Source organism: Pan troglodytes, chromosome 1, assembly GCF_028858775.2.
Source record: "Pan troglodytes isolate AG18354 chromosome 1, NHGRI_mPanTro3-v2.0_pri, whole genome shotgun sequence".
In the NCBI taxonomy this organism is placed as follows: Eukaryota; Metazoa; Chordata; class Mammalia; order Primates; family Hominidae; genus Pan; species Pan troglodytes.
In genome coordinates this window covers 140232278-140248272 of record NC_072398.2, presented here as the reverse complement: position 1 = coordinate 140248272, position 15995 = coordinate 140232278, and the positions used below count along the sequence as shown (strand labels likewise).

The following is a 15995-nucleotide window of genomic DNA, read 5'->3' as shown; positions in this document are numbered from 1 at the left end:
AATAAATATAAATCCATATTATCTCACGTAAGTTTACAATTGGATCTGATGTTCAATGCTAACTATTCTTTACATATTTTTCATTTTACATTTTCTCCAACTGCTTATTTTAAAATGTGATTTGAAAAGGTAAAAAAAAAAATTAAAATAGACCAAAATTTTATGTGAACTGTTCTTGAAATTTTTCCATTAATTGACTTTTCCTTTATTTATTCTAAAACAACCTGATTTTAAAAAGAAAAAAAGGTATTTTTTATAGGTAGCAATAGATAGCACATAACATTTTATAGGTCTTTGAATACAGCTACACCATTTCTTTGGACAAAGGGATGATAGCAATCCAGGGTGCTGCTGGTCAATTAGCAGGAAGAGAAGGTAAGAATTTATCTGTAGGGATCCAAGGGGGGAGGGATACAAATGTAACAGAAGAGTTACCCAAATGGCTTTTCTTCCATTATCCTGCCATGTGAAAAATTCCCTGGAAAAATTCTAAGTAAGAGAGAAGGAACTGGCTGTTCAATGACTCTGTGAAACGAATTGTTCAAAGTCCAGATTCCAAAAGAATAGATGCTACTATTACAAAACCAGTAAACATAGTACCTTAGTCAAATGGCAATGATAACAGAAATGTCATATAGAAAATTCAAAACCACAAGAAACCTAAATCTCATTGAAGCCACTGGTTTCAGCTTCCTGTCACCTGCCTATTCAAAAGTAAAGTCTAGGACACAGTCTTTTTCTGTTTATCCTTAGAAGAAGAGTCTAATAAGTAAAGAACTACTAGAAGTCAAGTTAGGTATTAAAGAATGGGTAATTCAAAGCTAAACAACCAAACTCTGGAATAGAAAAATCTTACAAGGATCTTATTAGTTATCTCAGTCAAGAGCCTCGCATGTAGTAGGAACTCAACAAATACTTCTGGAGTAAAAATAAAGCAAAACTCAGTAATTTAACCATTGATATTTAGACAGCCTATGAATGAAAATGTTTTACTCCTATTTAATACAGGTAATATTCCTGTACAACATTGTGCATCATTTGTTTAAATATGTTGCTGCAGTCACACATACTTCATTATCCTAGATATAAATCACTGACCAGCCAGCTTATGTACAGAAACTAGGTTATTCACAACAACTACAAGAGTGAAATACCTTATGCTTTGTACCCAGTAGGAAAAACCTTTTTCCTAATCGCTTTGGTGAGCAATCTGAATTTAAGTGGGTTATGAGTGATTCATTAGAAATAGAGTTCAGGGAACTCAAAGAGTAAGTGCTACTAGATGTCAGCTATTCTTTCCATCTGTAAAGATGGATCCTTGTCTGTGTTAGGCAGAATAGAGCAGGCATTTGGTGTATCATAAGATTACAGGTAGAATCTTACTTTGATGAGCTTGCTGGTTGTCAAAATTGCCACACTGTATTCAAACTCCTTTTAAAATGCAAATAAATTACTGTAGGATACAAATAGAATACATTATAACAACCCTTAAAAATTTGTTCACAGAATGTTAATGTTAGGGGTGTAAAGCAAATTGAGGAAGAAGGGCAGGAGGATGGTAGGGAAATATGCAAAAGAACATTTTATCAGTTACAAAAGCATTTAAATTTACATGTTGTTAATATTTTAAAAATGGAACTGGAAATGTTTATTCTAAAATACAGAAATATTTTTGGCTTTTTCTTTAATAGGGAAAAAAGAATTATTTTATGGCTTTTGATGCTTTATGGACTGTGGAAACTCTTAAATTTAGGCTGTTTTATGAATGATCAGATCTAAACTTGAAATGAGAATGCCATCATTTTTGTAGCAATGATTATTTGAAGGTATTATAACCTTGGAAAGCAGGACAACTCTGCCAGCATATGACTGATCAATCATCTCTAGAACCCAGGGCTCCAAAGTTAAGGTTACAGAATCTCATGCACTGAGAATCCCTAGAAACTTATTCACAAAGTTAAAATATTAAAAATCTGGGAACTTTGGAAATTGAAATCTAAATGCCTCAGTGTTTTAATATCTTCATCAATTCTAGATTTATTATCTCCTGAAATGTTATATTTTTGAGCAGGTGAAACATGAACATATTTTACAATAGTTTTTCTAATGCCAATATCCAAACCCACTCCTGTGATATTGCCCATACCTTTGGGAAAATCTGTTTAAAATTGAGTATTTAACATATTAAAACTGCACAAAAAGGGGACATCCACATAGGATCCTCTACATAAAAGGATGATTTACACAGAAAATTTCAATAAATGAAAAGGATGAGGTAGAAACATGTCTGTTATACCAATATTCTCACTTAAGAGATTTTATTATATCTAGAGGGAAAAGTAGTTTTGTTCTGGACTGTACCAGGAGCCACTAGAACATTAAATACAGATCACTAACACATTCAGTTTTAATATAATGCAGCCCATCAGTATCTGTGATAAACAGCCAAAGCTTTAACAGAGTTGTTTATATGAATAATCTGCCAAATAGATAACTTTGTTACACAAAGCCTTTTTTTGTAATAGGATTTTATTTGCACTTGTTAGTGACCAAAAAACTCCAAGGAACTTAAAAACAAAAAACCCACACACTCTTTTCTCTTTACAAAGTATTTTAAATCTAACATTGTTTCTATACTTTAAATATATTAAAAAATTATTTTTAGAAAGTATTAATTTTCTTCTCAAGCATAAGCTTCTATAGAAAGAAACAAATCCAGTCATCCAAACCTTCCTAAGATTACTATTCAGTGGGCAGAAACTGTTTAAGTGATCGATTTCAACCAAAAGACTGTTAAAAATCTTTCAAGTTACCTGATTTATAAAAGATCTAAATTGCTACTGAGAATATTTTACTCATACGGAGAATAAATTGAGCTGTAAGGTCAAATGCAAAAAAAAAAAAATAGAATATACCTTTCAGTAAGATATTTGTCTTGGTCAAATACAAATATGAAAGAGAAATACAATAAACTCATGAGTCCTCAAAAAGAACACCACACTGCTATGCTATGAATACGACGACCAATGACCATGACGACAACAACATGCCAAAGCACTAAACCAGACTGGTGCAAAGCAAATAAATAGATAACACAACACATAAAAATTCAAGTCTGTTTTCTGAGCCATTATTTAGTTTTATACAAAGAAGATTAAGAATTTACTTTTGACTTTGACATTAAAATCTTTTGCTCTTTCCACCTTTCTGCTCATTTTATACAATAATTGCTTCAATGAGTTTCATTTTCTTTTTCCTTCACGATATAAATGACCCAAGAGAATGAGATTTCATAAAAACATCTGGAACTTCTTTGATAAAGCACACCATAACTAAATTAACATTCGCCACCGAAGTATTTTTATTTGTAATCATTCTCACCTGCCCAATAACTTAAAAGTCTTGTTTAATCCATTTCTTTTCTAATTGGTTGCTGGTATCTCTAGGACAAAGTGAAACAACTGGGGTATCTATATCCAAAGTAAGAGGCACAGTATACCCCTACGAGAGGGAAGAAAATTTCTTCTCTAAGTGGTTGGCCTGTGTAAGTTTGGTGGACAATATTAGCTATGAGCTCATTCAGAACTACAGTAGGAATAAACATGACACGAACAGGTAAATCATCATTCTATCACTATTAAAAAGTTGGTGCTGGAGGTCGTGCTGGCAGTGGTGAGGTGGGAAGAGGATGCACACATGCCAAAGGATACACAAGTGTAAGAAAAATAAACTCAACTCTTTTTTTTAAACCTTTATTTTAACTTCAGGGGTACACGTGCAGGTTTGTTATATAGGTAAATTGTCACAGGAGTTGGTGTACAGACTATTTCATCACCCAGGCAATAAGCACAGTACCTGATAGGTAGTTTTTTTTATTATCTCCCTCCTCCTACCCTCCACCCTTAAGGTAGGCCCCAGTCTGTTGCTCCCTTCTTTGTGTCCATGTGTTCTCGTTGTTTAGCTCCCATTTATAAGTGAAAACATTCAGTATTGGTTTTCTGTTCCTGTGTTAGTAATAAATTCAATTATAACTGTTGTCACTAATCCTTCAAGGTTCATAAGCCCCAAGCATATAAAAAGACTGCAAATATAATTTTCTTTCCTTTGGCCTCAAATGAAAAAGAATCAGGGCCTTTTTTTAGAAAACAACAACAACAACAACAACAACATGCTAGCTTGTGTAAAACAGGAATGGGGTAGAGAAAGCCAATTGCTGAGAAGCCAAAGTTTCATTTATTCAGCTTTTATCTTTCTTTCTGTACAAAGTGCCTAGGAGACCAGCTTCATGGGTGTCCAACTTACACAGTCACATAGGGAGAGCCCCACACTCAGTTTAATGCTCTACTGTTGCAGCCTTGAAACTATTAATTTTTGAACGAGGTCTACCACATACTCATTTTGCATTGGACTTTGCAAATAGCAGCCCTGGGACCTGAGTATCTACTATCATAAATGAGAAAGGCTGCATTCAGTTCCACCCCTCAATCTCTCGGCCCATTCAAAAAAGGAAAAAAAAAAGGCTGAGAAAAATTGTTAAATCCCCATTCTACACAGTATTAAAATTGAAAAGGACTCCCCTACTCCTATCAACATCAGTTCTTTGCTCCTAGCTATACCACTTCATTATTCCCAAGATGAGTCGTTTACATTATAAAAAGCAATGTTTCCCTTACAGTCAGGCATGAAGTATAAAGATACACATTTGGTCACCTCAAAAGTATTTATTTTCATCAACATTTTCCCTTGATATTTTCACTCTAAAATTGGGTAATTTTTTAGTACCCTAAATAACTTTCATTAATTTTTAGAGTTTCCACTCCCAGTGACTGAAAAAAAGATAAGTAACTCAATCACACAGCAATCAGTGGCAAAGTTAACTAGTTCCTGCTTGTTTTAATAATTTACCTGGAAGAGGATGAAATGCAAAATACCTGGAAAGCAGATTTCCTTTGCTTTAAGAATTAGGTTTGTGGTTTTACAATTATTAGTCCACAAGGACTGGTTGCTTGAGTTTGTCCTACAAAGTAGGAAGTTAAATTAAGTATAGTCAACAGCCTTATAGTTCAGAGAAAGAGTTAAAGGAAATGGAAGTAGCCTTTTATTTAAACTTGAATGGATTCAGTTAAAGAAAAAGTACAATTTGTAGAAGACTCCACTATTTCAAAGTAGAGGGGATGATTACTAAAGGGTATTTTGAGCAAGTATTCTCTATGTAAAGGGAAAAGCTGGACATAAATATGATACTTCATCACACATTTTTATAAACAGGAATTAGAGGCAGGCTAGTTTTATCAGCTTACCCAAAGCTAAAAAAGCTAACAATATCACAACTACAAGTGGCTTACTGGTCAGTTGATTTGATAGGATAGCAAACGTATTACTTCTTTGTGGTAACAGGTAAGAAAATAACATTTAAAATTTTCTTTTCAATTAAGTTGGACTTGTATGCCGTTTTATTAAGCAAAATAGGCATTAGCCATCAACATCAACCACTTTTGTAAGACACATCTGAAATCAGAATAAACATTAAAGTACCTAATGACAATCTGCTTTAAGTCACTTTTGTTTAGAATTACAAACAAAATAATCACAGTCCCTGCCCTCTAAAATCTCCATATTTCTGATATATCATTTCAGATGTAGTAACAATAATTAAATTGTTCTTGATCATAAAATTAGCTAAGAAAACCACCTAACTTTAAAATTTCCTTTAAATTATTTTCAATACAATCATATTTACCTTAAATTAGATAGGACTCACAACAATATATTAGTAAATCTAAATGGCACAAATCCATGGTCGCAATGGATCTGATTTGGCTTTTTATAGTTCTCAAGAGCCTTACACATTCCAGCCAAAATTCAAACTATAACCAAACATGGTATTGATCAGATATTTTCTGTTTTAGCCAACTTCCAGCTAAGCTACAATTAAATACATAAACCTTGGATAACAAGAATTAACCTCATTCTTCAAACCCTAGGCATACCAAAAAAAAAAAGTAAATTCTACTTTTCTACTTTTTTATACTTCTGCAATAAGTGAGGAACTACCTACAGCCATCCTTTTGCCCTAACCTCCAATAGAGAAAGTCTGAGTGTTATTTTATTATTTCCGTAAAGTCAATTAAAACATTACCTAAAATTTAGCTCTGGCCAACCACATGCCTTGTTATATTATAAGGGCTAATTCTATCTTAATCCAGATTACAAACCGCATTCAAGAAATTCATGTTAGAGAGAAGGAAAGCAGCTCAGCAGTCAGCTATGCACAGTGTGCAAGATTTACCAGGCCCAGAAAGACTGGAGTAGGGGACTTCAGTCACTTGACTCTCATGCCCCCCACTGAGGGGAGGGCAATTGTTTAAACTAGGCATTCATTATGTTCCTGACATGATGCCTCACCCATTATTTTTATGTTCCTGAAATCTGTGATACAAAGAACAATGTATAGCCAATCGATAGCTTACGTTATCTTAATGTAAATTCTTGGTAAATAAACATAGAAACCACTTTTTTTCTTAAAAACTCACTTGTAACTGCTGCTAATCACAGTGTATATCCAGGGCAACTTGAACCTATGCTCCCAGGTGGCCATCCTCAAGCTTTGGGCTTGAATAAACTCTATACCTAATGATATTTTCTGAATCTCATTATTTAAGGCTTAGAGAATAAAAATCATAGCAAACACAAACATTATAACTGAAGATAGAATTAGATATATTTAAAATTCCCAAACATATATTAAAAAAAAAAAGCAAAACCCAGAAACTTAGTAAATAATTAAACCAATAGTAATGCTAGGAAACTAGGTAAGACTTGCATGAAAAACAAGATGTCAGTCAAAATAGATCACCTTCCTTATGAAACCAATGAGCAGCAAAAAACAAGCATCATAAAATTTAAGTATTTTATGCTACAATGGTGTAACTCTTAGGCTATATTCTCCTAAAAACAAACTTACTGATTCAACAAGTGTGGTTATTTGCTTTTGAGAAATAAAAATAAAATTCTAAGTTCTACAGCAGACTGAATGGACACCCTCCTCTTTGCCAAGGTGAGCCCAGAGAAACCTTAAAAATTGAGTTCCCAGCCATGATGGGACAGGAGGTGAAGCAAGTCTCGTTAGGTCCCCTCCCTCACTAACCACCATAAAACTTTCCTTCCTAAGAGTTAAAAAGAAACCAACCCTTTCAAAAGACTTGCTCCCCACTGATATCAACCAATTGCCTAACTCAGAAGCCAGACTCCTCTCTGTTTTTGTGGTTTTGAACTGACCAGCATTCCTTACTGATTAGAGATCACCAACTGGTTCTAGCTGGTCCATGAAGGCTGCACATAGGATGCCTATGAACTCTGTTTCACCTTTTGACATGTAAACCTTAATTTTACTATGATTAAATGTTAGGTCTCCACCTCAAAGTGAACATGGGATGTATGTAACATGGAGTGTGCACACTAAGCATGTGTGCACCCCCCATGAATATTCATAGCTCCTCCTATAATCTGTTGAATATGTATACTTAGCCAACCCATTCAACATAACTTCCTGTCTCACCGTTCCTCCTTTGAAGGGCTTGCTTTTGGTCTCTGTCTGAGGATACACTTCCAAGCCTGCAGGCTTCAAGCTTCCTAAGAAATAAAGCTCTCTTTTCCAAATTTGTAGATCTCCTGCTTTTAAGATGACACTTTGTTATAGTGGATAGCTGGATGTTGAAGTGTTGCTAGTAAATGACAGAGAAGTAATGAAGCCTGCCCTTCTACCAGACAGCATGGTAGCAGATTGATTAACTGTACTGGTATAACCATCCTCCTCCCACTCAGATTTAAAATCTTGAGTCATCTCTTAACTCTAATCTACCATATCCTGCTTATTTTATTTCCATAATATTACCCATACATCTAGTACCCCTCCTTTACATTCTTAATATCACTGACCTGGTACAGGACTCTTAAAATGATCTACCCTGCAATTTTTCCTCCTCTCTGCCAAATCCTTTATTTAAAAAGCAATTTCAAAAGCATTACACAAATTCTGCATTCAAATAGTTCCCCACTACAAAGTTAATTCCAACATCTTAGACTAGCATTCTACGTCATCTATCTGACTCACTTTACCAGTCCAACTCAATTCCCTTACCTCCTACTTCCTAGTATTTCCAATAAACTTCCCACATTGTTCCACCTTGCTCCCTCCTTCAGGCATTTCTCTTCCCCACCCCTGACCCCCATTTCCATTTCAGTTAGCTATACATCAGGGTCCATTCAAATGCTAATTCCAAAAGCCTTGGGAGATCCTAGTCTAGCTGAAAGTGTCTTCCTCTTTCTCTGAAATTCCACAGTATTTCACGCATACCTCTCCAATGGCACTTAACAATTTGTCTTGTATTACAGTTATGCATATATGTGCTTCTACTGTATTGTAAGATCCAATGTATCTCTGCATACTTAGCACAGTTGGAGGTGGAAAAAGTGCTTGTTGAATTAGTGAAAAAATCAGCCGATCATTTTTTTGTATGGTGGAGAAATAGCCTAATTCTTGCTGGAATAATAAAACAATTAGTAGAGTATCTATAAGGGTTACCCAAAATACTCGATTAAATTACATCCAAGCTACTCAAGGCAAAAATAAGAACAACATTTTGGAGCAATAACCACCAAAATGGTTAGGAAAAATCAAGTTATTAACAGTTAAAGGACTATTCTTCAGTCACCTAGAGAATTTACTCAACTCAGATAATTCGTTACCTTGCTAATCACTTATAAATGATATGTTACTGTGCAGATAAATGTATACACATATATGCTCTTAATGAAGAACAATACTATAGAAATAAGTTATAGCTAAGAAATATAAAGACCCATCTTTTCTCTGTCTCATGAATGGCTTTTTAAAATATAAGTTTGACCATACCATTCCCTTATTTTTCTTCTCTCTCTCTCTGCCCTCCCTCTCTTCCTCCCTCCTTCACTTCCTTCTTTCCTTCCTTCCTTCCTTTTTTGGAGATGGAGTCTTGCTCTGTTGCCCAGGCTGGAGTGCAACGGCATGATCTCAGCTCACTGCAATCTCCACCTCTCAGGTTTAAGCGATTCTCCTGCCTCAGCCTCCTGAGTAGCTGGGATTACAGGCGCCCACCACCACGCCTGGCTACTTTTTCGTATTTTTTAGTAGAGACGGAGTTTCACCATGTTGGCCAGGCTGGTCTCAAACTCCTGACCTCAGGTGATCCGCCTGCCTCGGCCTCCCAAAGTGCTTGGGATTACAGGTGTTAGCCACGGCGCCTGGCCTATTTTCCTTTTGTATTTATTTATGAGACGGAGTCTCACTCTGTCGCCCAGGCTGGAGTGCAGTGGCACAATCTTGGCTCACTGCAACCTGCACCTCCCAGGTTCAAGCAATTCTCCTGCCTCAGCCTCCTGAGTAGCTCAGATTACAGGCGTGCACCACCACACTGGGCTGATTTTTTTTTTTTTTTTTTTTTTTTTTTTGAGGAGTTTTGCTCTTGTTGCCCAGGCTGGAGTGCAATGGCACAATCTCGGCTCACTGCAACCTCCAGCTTCTGGGTTCATGCAATCCTCCTGCCTCAGCCTCCTGAACAGCTGGGATTACAGGCGCATACCACCACGCCTGGCTAGTTTTTTGTATTTTTTTTTAGTAGAGGCAGGGTTTCACCATGTTGACCAGGATGGTCTCACACTCCTGACCTCAGGTGATGTGCCTGCCTCAGCCTCCCAAAGTAATGGGATTACAAGTGTGAGCCACCACGCCCGGCCTCCTTATTTTTAAAACATCCTTTAATGACTTCCTAATTTTTTTTACCAAGCATTCAAAGCACCAACCCCACCTTTCTGGCACTACAATTTTACCAAACATCTGTAACCAAATCTTCTGACACTTGAACTCCAAGTTCCACTCCTGACACTTGAAGTCCAAATTTCATCCCTTTGTGTCCACACTATGTTCTTCTCTGCCTGAAATATTCTACACTTCATCTCGTCTTCCTAAAACTCTACTGCATCCTTCAACTTCAGGGTCTGGCTGAAACCATATAAACCCTTCTGTAATGGCATACTTGATCTTTTCCCACTGGGTTATATTATGTTTATGCAGCTGGAGTGCAGTATCTTTACTGGCTCAGCGATGAACAGTCTTGGTACAAGAACTCAAACTTTTGTTGAATGAATAAAATTTTGTATGGCTGCTAGTTTTGTTGTTCTCTTGCATTTAAAAAGTGACAAGAAGCATACCAGCATGAACTACTTTTATTTATTTATTTTTTCTGTTTTTTACAAGCTCTAATTCAATGAGACAAACAGTAAGGGCATCAGAAAAAAAAGGAATCTCAACTCCCAGCTCCCCTCAAAAGGAGGCTTAGACTAAAATAATCAACCTGAACTCCTACAACACTTAAAGCCGATATGCCATTTAGTTGTATACTATCTTGCACAGTTTTCAATTTTTGATAGTTTTATGTATATTGTCAACAATCCTTTCCTAATTTCTCTGACAGCAGAGACATGTCTCATACTTTTCACATACCCTCCTCAGCCCAGTCTGGAAGAATTATCAAGGAGTTTGCTTTAAGCAGAAGCAAGTTTGCTCATTTGGAGTTTAATCTTAATAAGAAGATCAAAATTTTCTACTTACACTCTTTCAGTCTGAATGAACCACTATGAAAACATGCAATTTTTCAAACATGCAATACTATATTATTTTTAAAAGACACTACAGTGACACTCATGAATGAACAAATAATTTAATGCACATTGGGAAGCTTTCACAATACTATTTTTTCTATCACATCAGAAAGTGCTCCCATAGCACTTTCCACAACATAAGAATGACTTTTCTAGTGGCTTACAAACCCATTCAGCACTTGATACTGTGCTATATGTTCACTAGTACTTGTTACAGTCCTGTGTGGCCAATTATATCATTAAAGCTGAAAACAGGCAAAAGAAACCTACTACGATTACACTTAAAAGTAGATGGTATGAAAAATAAAACACTGACTTGATTTTTTAAAAACGTTAATATATTGCACTAGTGGTATTGACCTCATCAGAAAAGTCAAATAATTATGATGGATAAGTCATTTGTTGTAGAATAGCAACAATTGGGCTTTACTTCCAAAACGTATCAAGAAAGCGTTCTGGGCTGGGTGCAGTGGCTCACGCCTGTAATCCTAGCACTTTGGGAAGCCCAGGCGGGCGGATCACCTAAAGTCAGGAGTTCGAGACCAGCCTGACAAACATGGAGAAACCCCATCTCTACTAAAAATACAAAATTAGCTGGGCGTGATGGCGTGTGCCTGTAATCCCAGCTACTCAGGAGGCTGAGCCAGGAGAATCACTTGAACCTGGGAGGCAGAGGTTGCAGTGAGTCGAGACTGCACCACTGCACTCCAGCCTGGGCAACTAGGGTGAAACTCCATCTCACACACACACACACACAAAATTGTTCTGAAGATAATGAAATGAAGCCCCTCCCAAATATAAAAATATTTTTCTTGCATTAATTTTAAATGAGTAACTAGAAATTTCCAATTACTTTAAGTCCCAGAGGTTAGCATTTGATTTACAAAAGTGATCTAGAGAGAAAAATGTGGATAGAATGAGTATAGAAAATTCACCTGCTGCCACAGAAGAGTTATGACTTCTAAGATACTACTACCATTGGTCAGTACCAACCCCTAAGAGAAAGAGGCAGTTAGGGCAGTGTCTTCAATCTATGATAGTGACTTCTTAAGTGGGTAGCAAATCAATTTACTGGCTCATGACCAGCATTAATTTTTCACAACAAAGAATATAATAAAAAAGAAAATATTAAAGTACATTTAGGTGAGTACACAAGGAATTGTGTGTTTGTATTAATGTAAATTTGTACATGTGGTCAAGATATAAAATAAAGTCTCAATTAAAATGCTGACTGCTACCATCATTGTTTCTTCTTTACAAAAGATAACAACATGCTATCTACCATAGAAAAGCATTGTGGCATTCATCTGACAGATCCACTTCCTTTAACAACATTCTCTCTACTCTGTATTTCCCTTTCCCTACCTGTTGAAATTCACTCTTATTTTGACCTCAAAATATATTTTTTTTCCTGATTGCAGATTAGGTTGATAGAATATGCTTTACCTTAATTTTAAATGCTTTAGCAATTTTAATAACCAGGATGATTAATTTACTATTCAATCCAGGACACTTATGAGAGTAAAAGAGGCACTAGTACTTAGGTGTGGCAACAAGGTAAACCAGTATGTATAGTCACTCCATTAATAACTTAATAGAACTATGTTCTTAATATGGCTAGCATAAAAATACATCATTTAATTAAAACATTAGGCACAAAAAAAGCTAATCAGTAAAATAAAAAGTCCAGAAGTAATTAATATAAGCTACATTATAAAATTTCAATATTTAATGAAAACTATATAATGTTCTCATTAAACTGTATGGAAAATTAACCAGAAAAAAATCTGTATGAGCATGTAAAACATTAAAGAGAACAAAATCTCAAAAAAAAAAAAACCCTACCATTACTGCATTCCATAAATAACTAGAATAAACTCTTGAATAAGAAGTCTGCCTTAAATTTACAATATAGGATATAAAATAAACCCTTTGATTCTAGTCTATTTTGATAAAGATTGATCGGGGAAAGGAAGTAAAACAGCTTCATAAATTATCTACAAGTGAAGACAGAGAAAAATTATTAAACAATTTATTTGAACCTACCCAACAGAAGATAAACTGGGACAGTTCTGGGCAAAACTTTAATCTGTGAAATTATTCTTTTATGACAATTTAACTCTCCCAAGTCTGCCTACCTCTTCCAAATCTTCAATTCTAAATCTTTCCTATTTCCTCCATCGGTTCCTTTTACAAATATTAGGGAAGATAATGACCCCACAATTAGTTTTGCTATTATGCAATTCTTGCATTTTAAGCATCTTCTGCTCTTAAAAAAAAAAGAACTTCTTAAGGCTTCTGATTCCTAGTTCTGTTTCTACTTTCCTTTTATTCTGGCATCTCTCCTTTCTCAATTTGCCATCAGACAAATTGGTGATAGCCTTCAGGAGATACGCAAAGCCTATACACACAAAAATTTTTATCTGAGAACAAATAAGTGCATGTTTCTGGGATGGGGCCCACAGCTTTCATGAAATTCTCAAAGATGTCGGTGACCCCAGTAAAGATTGAGAACCATCACATTAGAAGTATTTAAGTTACCAGTAAACAGGTATTTTGGGAAGAAGAGGGATATCCTTTTCAGTGTATTCAGGATACTTGAAGAGATTATAAGTTAGAAGAAATATTTTTCTTCCCTCAAAAAGTCACCAGTTCCCACAGAAGAGACCAGGAGCTGTGGCTTCTAAGAAGGCTTGAAAGTTTATTCTATCACAGGTAACCAAAAGCAGGCCTTTACCATTTAGTCTGAGGGTATCTAAGCTTTGTATTCAAGAGTGGACCACACAACTTAAAATCTACATGAATTAAGATTGCTTAAACTAGAAATACACATACTGGACATGGTTAGGGAGGCTTTATTCCTATCTACTTTCCCTTTACATTGTTCCAATTTTGTGATATACTAAGGTAAGATTTTATAAAAATGAATTTGCATTTTATTCATTAAAAGATCATGTGTTCTTGAAAAATGATGCCTGTTACTCATATAAATTAATGAATCACTTATAATAACCAAGTGGAACCTTCTAGGGCCATAGGTTTTTAGGAACACTGCTTTATAACAGTGATATTGATATGGGGGATAATTAGTATGTGGAGTTTGTAAATACAATACAGAATTCTCTATCTGGAAAACAGAAAAGTTAATAAAGCTTGAAAAAAAACTTCTTAGTTGGCATGAATAAGCAGCAAAGACATCTGTATAGCTCTACTGATCAAGAAGATTTTTTTTAATGAGGGAAAAAATGTTTCAGAATTTCCAAGAAAAAGAAGCATTAGTTTTTAAAGTTTCTCAAAAGTGGCTACTGGGTGTGGAAAATAAGACCCTAGGCTTTCTTCAGTTTCTCATTTTCCTTTTCTTTGCCTAGGACTGCCAAACACACGCTTTCTATTTCCTAGTACTTCTAATATTTTGGTAGTACTTAATCATATTTTTAAAATAACACCCTCTTTTATTCTTCAGGACCTAAACATATTCCCAGTCATCCTACATTACTTTTCTCTCTGATAATGAAGATTTTTTAGATAATCTTCATAAGTGCATTCTTGGTAAATGGAGATTTACTACCAGTTATTTATAAGTAATTAATCCTGTGTTTTGCAGAATTTTCAGATGAAGTAAAAGCATTTTTTTAATGGACTAATAAAATCTGGACTGGAGATATCTTGCCTTATTGGATATTTGCATAATCTGCTTGAATAATCAGAATGGAACATTAACTCCTCTAAAGTCTAATTTAGGCCTAAGCACTTCTTGGATCTCTGCTCTTTTTAATCAGACTCTTATTTATTCAGTCTTCACCAGAATAGTCCCCATTTTAAACCCACCTTCAGGCCAGGTGCGGTGGCTCACGCCTGTAATCCCAGCACTTTGGGAGGCTAAGGCGGGCAGACTGCCTGAGGTCAGGAGTTCGAGACCAGCCTGTCCAACATGGTAAAACCCCATCTCTACTAAAAATACAAAAAAATGTGCCAGGCATGATGGCGTGAGTCTGTAATCCCAGCTACTCGGGAGGCTGAGGCAGGGGAATTGCTTGAACCAGGGAGGTGGAGGTTGCAGTGAGCCGAGAGCGCGCCACTGCACTCCAATCTGGGTGACAGAGCGAGACTCCGTCTCAAAATAAATAAATAAATAAACAAACAAACCCACCTTCATTTTAGAATTTTCCATTGCTTATTTTTATTTCAATTTCTTATTTTAAAAATAAGAAATTCAAAAATAGGCCGCCTGTGTAAGGTAGAGAATAGTGATTAAAAACAAAGATTAGGTAAGATAGCCCTGATTTGAATTACAACCTTGCTACTTATTAACTGTGTAAGTTTGAGCAAATTAAGTTCTCTAAGTCCTAGTTTCCTATAAAACGTAAGAGAATTCCAGTACCTACAACTTGTATGGCTGTTGTAAAGATTAAATGTTATGCATGTAAATTGCATAGCATAGTGCCTGACACATAGTAAATGTTCAATAAAAGTTAGCAAGTATGGTAACAATAATGATTTCCTACTTGTATAGTCACTTATTTTTATTGTTCCCCACCTCTAATGTCTGCAATCACTTGCCATGCCTGATAAAGGTGAGGGTATATAAAAATTATAATCTCAGAGTAGGAGGCCTAATCCAGTAGACTAAAACTCACCCCACTCCTCTCTTTTTAATATAAATTGTCAACATTCATCCCTGGTCATTTGTATATCAAGTTAAGGAAGAATGCAAAGAAGCAGAAGAAAGACACTAGTATAAATATAAGTGGTTTTTTGAAAGCAAGAACATATTGGATCTAAGTTCTAGGACATGAGGAAGAACAAAAAAGCTGGGAAAACAAGTAGAAGAAAGCAGGAGGCAGTGATCTAAAAAAGAGCAAGAGAAATAAAATGATTGGAAAGAATTTTAGGCAAAAGAATTTATGTAGATCTATGTCAAAAAGAGGGTATATTTTAAGATGTGAGGGAAATGAGATTTGCTGAAGCAGGGTAGCTTAAAAGACTACAAATGAAAGTGCAAAGCATTTTGTAGGTTATAAGAAGCGTATTACATATAAGTAAGCTAATAAAATTTTCACAGATGAGCAGTATTAAGAGGTATCTGCAAGGTTGGGCTAACCAACCAAAAATAACACAGAAATGTGCATGTTAACACTTATGTGCATAGCTAAATTTATTAATCCTTAATATATTTAAGAAGTATTAAAAGAAAAATCTATTCACTTGTCAACACAAGCCATTATTAAGGCTCACCCCTTCAAAGATCTAATCTATAGACTAATGAAAATTCATTAGTTTGCTTAGTTTCCTAATCA

The 15995-nt window shown here is 35.4% G+C and overlaps 1 protein-coding gene across 12 annotated transcripts in view; it reads right to left on the bottom strand.

Annotated features, from left to right (window-relative positions):
- Positions 1 to 15995, bottom strand: part of ZNF644 (zinc finger protein 644) — a 113184-nt gene that overhangs the window by 3540 nt on the left and 93649 nt on the right. The gene's annotated exons all lie outside the window — the stretch shown is intronic.